The sequence below is a fragment of the Lutra lutra genome, chromosome 9 (genome assembly GCF_902655055.1).
Source record: "Lutra lutra chromosome 9, mLutLut1.2, whole genome shotgun sequence".
Classification (NCBI taxonomy): domain Eukaryota; kingdom Metazoa; phylum Chordata; class Mammalia; order Carnivora; family Mustelidae; genus Lutra; species Lutra lutra.
In genome coordinates, this window is record NC_062286.1 from 48,774,349 (window position 1) to 48,783,378 (window position 9,030).

A 9,030-nucleotide genomic window follows, 5' to 3' on the forward strand; every position below is an offset into this window, starting at 1 on the left:
AGCGTACTGAATAAGTGCCTCGTTTTGAAACGTAGTGCCCTTATTTCTAGCTGGGGGATTTGTTCGCATTGATTAACTTCTCAGTGCCCTACTTTCCCATGATAAAATGGCAATAATAAAAATACCTTTTTCATAAGAGAATTGTGAAAATTAAATGGGTTATAACATGTTAAGTTATTAGAACCACGAACGGCCCATCATAAGCTATCAAAAGTGTCTTGCTATTGTAAGTGAGTAATGAGTTAAAACAGAGCTAGGCACACTTTCAGGGCAGAAATGTCAGACTCTGCAAGAGGAAATGCCAGACACAGAAGTTGAGGCAGTCAAAGGCAGAGCAATGGTGTGGCCTTCTGAAAGACAGGCCAGGAAGGCTGTTACTGGCCCACTTAGAGGTTCTGTTGAGAATGGTGATGAAACTCTCCATGCTTCCCAGCTGCTGAGAAGGTCTTCTGGGCTTCCACATCCTTATCACGGGCTTCATCTCCTTATGTAACCTGAATATGTCTCTTCCTTGCAATCTGAAAAAGCCTAACATTGTCTACAGTGTTGCCATCTGTTAAATTATTTAGTTAGCATACCTTCTCAGGAGTATAATTACTGGGTCAATGAGAATAAACACTTTTATGTTTCTTGACAGAATATTTATGTATGTTTTCTATAAGTACTAAACCAATTCACATTGCTTCCAGCAAAGTGTGTGCCTCTGCAATCTTACCCACAATGGATATTAGCAAAGATAAAATATTTAGTGTATGTTTATTGTGCCTTAATACAGTCACTCTTGCAGTGACTGAACAAAGGGAAGGACTCTGGCTCAAGCCCTAGGCTTGTTTGGCTAGGACACTCTATAGAACTTGCAAACCCCTTCATAGGAAGGATTTAGAAAATCAATTTAACTCAAAGACCCTGAGTTTTAACAGAGTGGATAAACCCACATGAAATAATATAAGAGGTTTTATTTTAGGTATAGTTTTGTAATACAACTAATTCACTAATACTTTAATAAAAAGAACATGGTCTTGATTTCAGACGGACTCCAACTGAAGACTCATCATTTTCTAGTATTTTGATTTTAAACAGTTTTCTAACCTTAAGAGAGGAATAATAATGCTTATCCCTACAGTGTAATGTGATAGTTAAATAAAATAATATATATGCAAGTGTTTGTGATACATTCTCGCTCGCCAGTGATTTCAGGGATTTTCTGCCTTGGTGCACTCTCTCTTCTCCAACCCACTGCTAGTCATTTGTTCCTATGTATACCCTGCCTTTGTCTCTGGGCAAGGGAGAAAATAAGGATCATAAAGTTTTTCTTATTTCATTTGGCAAAGCAAAACACTGTCCTAATATTTGCATACTGTGGGTTGTCAGCTATGCAGTTTGTCAGCAAACTTCCTGTGATCCAGTATCTTAGGTTAAATGTATTTATTCAACTGAAACAGATTTATAGACCATGAAATATCCATCAATGGAAATTTTTTTTCACACAGAGGAAAATGCAACCATACATGACTTAGGAGTAATACCTCCAAAACAATCTTAGGCAAAAATAAGAAAAGGAGCTAGAAAATAATTAAGTATGTCTTCCTTCCTCACTCCATTCAATAAAACCCAATCTATCTCAGACAACACTGTATTCATAAAGTGTTTCCTTCCTTTCCAATGACTAAATAACCTCCTTCCCTTTGACTATTCCTATTTTTTTTTATCTACCATTCATGAAGTTCTGATGAAAACCTAGCCTATATTGTTTTTCTAATCTATGCTTTATGTCTCCAAATACATTACCTGGATGACAGAAATATCTTTATATATTTTGTATCCTCTGCAAGAGCGAACACAGTTACCCATGTTCATAGTAGATATGCGTGTTCTATTGATCATCATGACTACAATTTAAAGTTAACATTTCATGGAGACTTCTTACAATTAGAGAAAGTTATTCCTCTAATTACTTTTAGTGGTTAAATTTTGGAATCTAAACAAAAAGCTCAATATTGAAGAAGTAGTTAATTCGTGGCTTACCCAAAAAATAGAACACGATTCAGGTATTAAAAATTATGCTTATTTGTAACAAGGCGATAAGAGTTTATGAAATATTAAAATATTAAAATATATTTATATTTTTATAAAATAATAAATATAATATTTATATTATATTAAATATTAAATATATTTAATTTATATTTAAATATGATTTCTATAAATCATGATTTATATAAATTATTATTATATAATAAATTTATTCTATAATTTATATAATTATAAGTATGTTTATATATTTGTATAATTTATATAATTAATTATATAAAATATTATAAATATTATAGATAATAAATTATATTATATATAACCCAAGATGCTCATCTCTCTCTTCTCCCTCGTCAAGCTCATGAAGGCTGGGAGTCAGGAGAATGCTGCAGGCTCCTTCCCCCAACCCCTTCTCCTACTATCCCTACCTTTGACCCTAGGTAATAAAGTTATTCACAAAAAAAAAAAAAAAAAAAAAAAAAAACACCTGGTAGCCCAGATGCTAGAGAAGAAAGGGGCAGAATGGACACGTCGGCTGAACAAGAAAGTCCAGGAATTTCAGGGGCAAAAGCAGCAGCTCAAGAATCAGCAAGAATTTGACCTTTGGGTTCCTGGTAGACTCTGGATGGAGTTTCCAGCCCATCTTGGCCACAGCGATCCCCCCTGTGGCCCAGCCAGCTTGCAGTGCTTTGCTGGGGAGGAACTGGAGAGGGTCACGTGCCTGAAAATGCAGCAGGAGCAGTTCAAACACAGCCTGGAGAGGCAGCTGCAGGAGCAACAGCAAGTCTAGGACGATGAGAAGTGCGAGGATATGTTTAATGACCAACTGCACCTTGCCGCGGACATGCGAGCCGCCTAGAGGAGCTGGCCAGCTGGCCAACCTAGAGGAGTCCTGTTGCGTGGCCATGAGGTCTGCTATGGCCAATGCCAACAAAGCCCAGGCAGCCGAACTGGCTGAGTGGCAGCGCCGTTAGCATCAGCACGAACAGGAGGCCAACCTCCTGAAGATCCAGAACCAGATCACCAGTGACCTACTAACAGAGAACCCACAGGTTGCCCAGAACCCTGTGGCTACCCACCGGGTCCTGCCCTATTGTTGGAAGGGCATGACTCCAGAGCAGAGAGCTGCCATCAGGAAAGTCCAGGAGGTGCAACGCCATGAAAAGGAGGCACAGTATCAAGCTGACCAAGCATTGGATGCCGAATGGGAGAGCCAGGCCTTGCACCTGGCCAGGCAGCAATGGAGCTAGAGGAGCAGGAGAGGGAACTTAGTGCTGAATTTCGAAGGGGGCTGGGCTCCTTCAATTCATTTATTTTATATATATATATATATATATATATATATATATATATATACACACACACACATATACGTATATATAAAATAATATTTTATATGAATGTATAATTTATATAAATATATTTATATAAATATAATAACAAATATTATAATTTATAAATTATTATAAATCACATGTGATTTGTATAAATTAATATGTGAAATATTAAAATATATTTATTTTATAAAAATAATAAATATAATATTTATATTATACTAAATAGATTTAAAATATATTTAAATAATTAAAATATTTGAATTTATTTAAAAATATTAAATATTAAAAACAGACAGCATATCAAAATTTATTTTCAATGTACACCTCAATCAGTTTCTGGAAAAATATATACAAAAACACTGAGGACTTCCGATTCTGCTTATGTCAGACTAGCTTATAGCCAACCTTCCCACCAGAAACAATTAAAAATCTGTTGGGAAAAAATCAGCTATGTGAGGTACTGGAAATCCACCAAAGGAGCCAGAATTTGAGGATCCAAAATTCTGGAAAGAAGAATACATTAATATGAACCTAACCTTGTGTGTTTCCTTTTTCCTCAAAATATTTATTATTCTTAAGAATAACAGAACCAAGTGTCCAAAAAGCTGAGCAAAAGGGGACAGCTAAGAGTTAGAGAAGTCAGAACTCTTAGCAACTGTGCTGAACTGGGAAGGAAGGAGGGAAGGAAGGAAAGAAGGCAGGAAGACAGGAAGGTAAGGAAGGAAAGCTTGGAGCCACCATAATAGCCACCAGACCTTAAAGGGCCAAGATCCCAGAAAGAAGAAAGTAAAAAGCTATGATAAAATCCTCTGCCAAGGAATTTGGCTATGAAAGAGTAGGGATTTGAAATGGCAGCCGGATAAAATAGCATCAAAAAAGGTCACATTGTTGGCGCGCCTGGGTGGCTCAGTGGGTTAAGCCTCTGCCTTCAGCTCAGGTCATGATCCCAGGGTCCTGAGATCGAGCCCCACATCAGGCTCTCTGCTCAGCGGGGAGCCTGCTTCTGCCTCTCTGCCTACTTGTGATCTCTCTCTCTCTCTGTCAAATAAATAAATGAAATCTTTAAAAAAAAAAAAAAGGTCACATTGTAAGTATGGAAATAGACAAAATTAGACTCCTACAATCTTAAAGAAGAAAAATAAAGATACTAGATGAAAAGACTTACGAAGCTACAATAGTTAAAAGTATGGAAGATACTTAAAGGTAGTTAAAGAAAAATCCAATGTAATGGAATAGAGGATCTTTCTTATGGAAAGAAATAGAATTTTGACCTTTATGTCATAGCATACACAAAATTCATTTCCATGTAGATTTAAGATCTCAACTTAAAGGAAAAACAATAAAGTTTCTAGCAGACAACATAGAAGAAAGCCATTTTTATCCTAAGGTGGATGAAAATATCTTACAAAGAACACAAAAGACACTACCCATAAAGGAAAGAAAATGATGAATTGAACTCTTCTTAAAGTCAAGAACTTCTATTTATCAATAGGCACCACTAGGAGATTAAAAGAACAAGAATGGAGAAGGTATTTGCCATATATACAACAAAGAATTTTAATCCACAACACAAAAAGAATTCAGAGAAATCAATGACAGGATGATAGCTAGCACAGTAGAAAAGGGAGCAAAACATTGAGAAGGCACTCTACAAGAAAGGATACACAATGGACAAGAAATATATCAAAAGTGCTAATAGCGGTAGACATGCAAACTAAATGCACAATAAAATACCATCATATATCCTCCAGAACAGCTAAGATGTAAAACACTGACACATGCCACATGTTGCCAGGGATATGGAGCAACCAAAAGTATTCTACCCTCCCCTATATGACTTTAAAAACCTGGCTGGAAGCAGCGACTAAAGGTAAACATATGCATACTCTCTGACCCAGAAATTCCACCCTTGGGTATACACCCCATAAAGCACACATGCATACAAGTATTAGAGAAAACGTACAAGATGATTTACAACAATGTTCTTCACAATAACTAAAAAATAAAATTTTAAAGCTTGTTAGCAATAGAAAGAATAAATTGTGTTATGTTACTGCCATGGAATACCATGCAGCAATGAAAACTACCAAATTACTGCTCCGTGCAGCCATGTCAATGAGCGTCACAAATAGAATGTTGAGTGAAAGATGTTGGACAACAAAGGGTACATTTATATAAAGGCGGCATTTACAATAACATTCAAAAATAGGCAAACTAATCTATATCTTCAGAAGTCAGGTTCCTGGATGGAGCTAGAGAGTACAATGCTGAGTGAGATAAGTCAGAGAAAGACAAATACCATATGATCTCAATTATATACGGAATTTAAGAAACAAAAGAAATGAGCGAAAGAAAAAAAAAAGAATGACAAATCAAGAAACAGACTTTTAACTATAGAGAACAAACTGATGGTTACCGGAGGGGAGATGGGGGGGGGGGGATTGGGGATGTGGATTAAACAGGGCACTTATCATGAAGAAAATAAAATGATTAAAAAATATCCCCAAGAAGTAAAAAATAAAATAAGATAAAAAAAAATAAATAAATGTCAGGCTAATGGTTACTTGAGAGACAGAATAATGTCCCCCTAAAGATGTACACGTTCTCATCCTTATAAAGAGGAATGTTACCTTACATATGAAAGGGACTTGCAGACATGATTAAATTAAGGGCTTTGGGCTGGGGAGATTATCCTGGATTATCTGGGTGGGTCCATTATAATCACAAAGGTCCTTATAAGAGGGAAACAGGAGGAGTCAAAGTGAGAAGGAGACAAATTTGAAGATAGAAAAAAGATCAAAATCCATGAAATGCAGACAAATTCCAGAAAGCAGAAAAAGTAAGGAAATCGTTTTCCCCCTGAAGCCTCCGGAAGGAATGTAGTTCTGCCAAATTACTGATTTTCGACTTCTAAGCTCTAGAAGTGTAAAACACACACACACACACACACACACAAAACCATCATTTGAGGACCTTTGAGAAGAAGGTAATAGAGGTTGAGACAAGGACCAGAGTGATTCCTCAATTGTTCAATAATGTAAAATGTACGCATAAGGTGTGCCCTTTTGATTGATTCACTTCTCTTCCATAAAAGGAATTTTTTAAAGATTTTATTAAAGTGGTTACACTAAAATAACTCTGGTTGACTATCTCTAGTTTATACTTTCCTACTTCCTCAAAATCATGTGCGATGATCTGTTTTCTTGACAAGCTAGTAAAAAGTAAAAAGCTTTAAAATAAACTCCAATGTGAGTTGCTTGCTCTCACAGGTGGGGTGGGAGATTTAGACAGATGAAAAACACTTATCTCATAGCCTCAAAACTGGGAGAGTAGGTATAGGTGTAAACGATTTTGATATTTAAAAATTAAATGTGAGCGATGCAGAATGGCAAAGGAACAGGGAAATGGTAAAGTTTTAAGATGAGATATTAGGAGATATTTCCTGAGAAGTGACATTGATAAAGATGAAAGGATAAGTGCTTACATGCAATCTGTTGTGTATTTTATACATGCTTATCATTAAATCTTCGTCAGACCTATGAACTAGGTACTGTTATTAGCCCACATTTGTAAATGAATAAACTGAGCATTAAAGACAAAGCCCAGTTTAGCTCAAAGTCAGGGAGAAGAAGCCATGTGTAACTAACTCCAGGATCCGAGCTCAGCATGTCTCTGTGTTAACATTCATGCCTGAGGCTGCACGAGTTAATAAATGGGAAAGTAAAGGAAGTGTTTTCAAGAGAAAACAGATAACTACAAATATCAGTATAACAAACTAATGTTTTGAGATTAATTTTTTTCCTTAGTTTCCTTTTGCTTCCATAATCCTTCCCCTGGTCAATGAGCAAAATCCATAGGGACTCAAGAATTGATTTTATAGGGGTGCCTGGGTGCCTCAGTGGGCAAAGCCTCTGCCTTCAGCCTAGGTCATGATCTCAGGGTCCTGGGATCAAGCCCCACATTGGGCTCTCTGCTCAGCAAGGAGCCTGCTTCCCCCTCTCTCTTTGCCTGCCTCTCTACTTGTGATCTCTCTCTCTGTCAAATAAATAAATAAAATCTTTAAAAAAAAAAGAGTTGATTTTATAAATAATAGGAAAGCAAAGAGAAAAAAGGAATCCTCAATATTAGATATGGTTATTTTCATTTAAACGATTTTTTTTGACATCCAAATTAGGCTCACGGTGCCCACAGAGAATAAAAATTGTTTTGAAATTCTGAACTTTTTTTTTTTTAAGATTTTATTTATTTATTTGACAGAGCGAGATCACAAGTAGGCAGAGAGGCAGGCAGAGAGAGAGAGGAGGAAGCAGGCTCCCTGCCAAGCAGAGAGCCTGATGTGGGACTCGATCCCAAGACCCTGAGATCATGACCTGAGCCGAAGGCAGAGGCTTAACCCACTGAGCCACCCAGGTGCCCAAAATTCTGAACTTTTTTATTTCAAAAAGATGCTTTTGTGGTGGGGTTTGTTTATTTTAAGAAAAGGAAAAGTTTTATTTTATATATATATATATACACATATATATATATTATATTTGTATATTTTTTATATATGAATAAATTATATATATATATATATATATATATATATATATATATATATATATATAGTGAAAAGTCTGAAAGGAGGCAAGGTATGGTGTTTATTACCATGACAGTATATAGCTGGAGACCAGAAGTCTGTATAGCACCTGGCCTATGTGTAAATAAAGAAACCAAGTGGAGTATGACCTTAAGAGAGGTTGAAGGAACAAGTGAGCCTGCCCTTCGGGTGAACACAGCAGAAAGGATGGGGGGATTGAAAAAATAGATGGTGTCATGATGTCGAGTTAGCCAAGCATTGCAATGATTGTTGCTAGCCAAGGAGCTTCTTCAATCCAGTGCCAAGATGAACTTGTCATTGTTCTCCTTTAAGTAAAAGTTCCTTTGGGCTGAAGAGCCATATGGGCAATCCCCATTTCTACTGGAGAGGGGTATCCACCTACAATTTCCTAGAGACCATCAATGAATCTTCTAGCAAAATGAATGCTCATCCACATCCTGAGATTAATTGAACCCCATTAGAATTTTCCTTCAAGGGAATCCCTCCTAAGTCTTTTCAAAGACTTGAGACTCCCCCAAATAAGGAACAAAACTCTTGACCTAGAGGAAGTTAGTGGTAGTAACGAAAGCCTAGAGAGACTCCTGTGTGGGCGTGGACCTCTACAGTTATATTAAAACAGCATCATTTTAGAAATATTGCTCTGCACAGCTGTTGAGACTATTAAAAGAAAAAGAAACAAATAGAATTAATTCACTAATCAAAAGACTGGATTTTTTAAAAAGCCAACAAATAAACTTCTAGCAAGGTTAGTAAAAACTAAAGAGAAAATGCATGAATCTGTAATAAGAATGAGGAAAAAAAAGTAACCCCAGACACTAACAAGATTTTCAAATTATTAGAATTTACAATGTCAACTCTTATTTAAAGAATACTAAAGTATCAACAGAATAGATCATTTTCTAGAAAAAATATACCAACACTGAAGTGTTAGAAAAAAAGTAGAAAGCTGTAATAATAATAACCTAACCTTAAATATAAAGCCAAAATACTTTCATAAAATGAGAGTTCTATAGGGTGCCTAGTGGCTCAGTGGGTTATGCCTCTACCTTCAGCTCGGGTCAT

General features: G+C 36.2%; 1 pseudogene; it reads left to right on the forward strand.

The window, feature by feature from the left end:
* The first annotated feature begins 2,359 nt into the window (after positions 1 to 2,359).
* On the forward strand, positions 2,360 to 3,331 carry LOC125109804 (RIB43A-like with coiled-coils protein 1; annotated as a pseudogene).
* Positions 3,332 to 9,030: the final 5,699 nt, after the last annotated feature.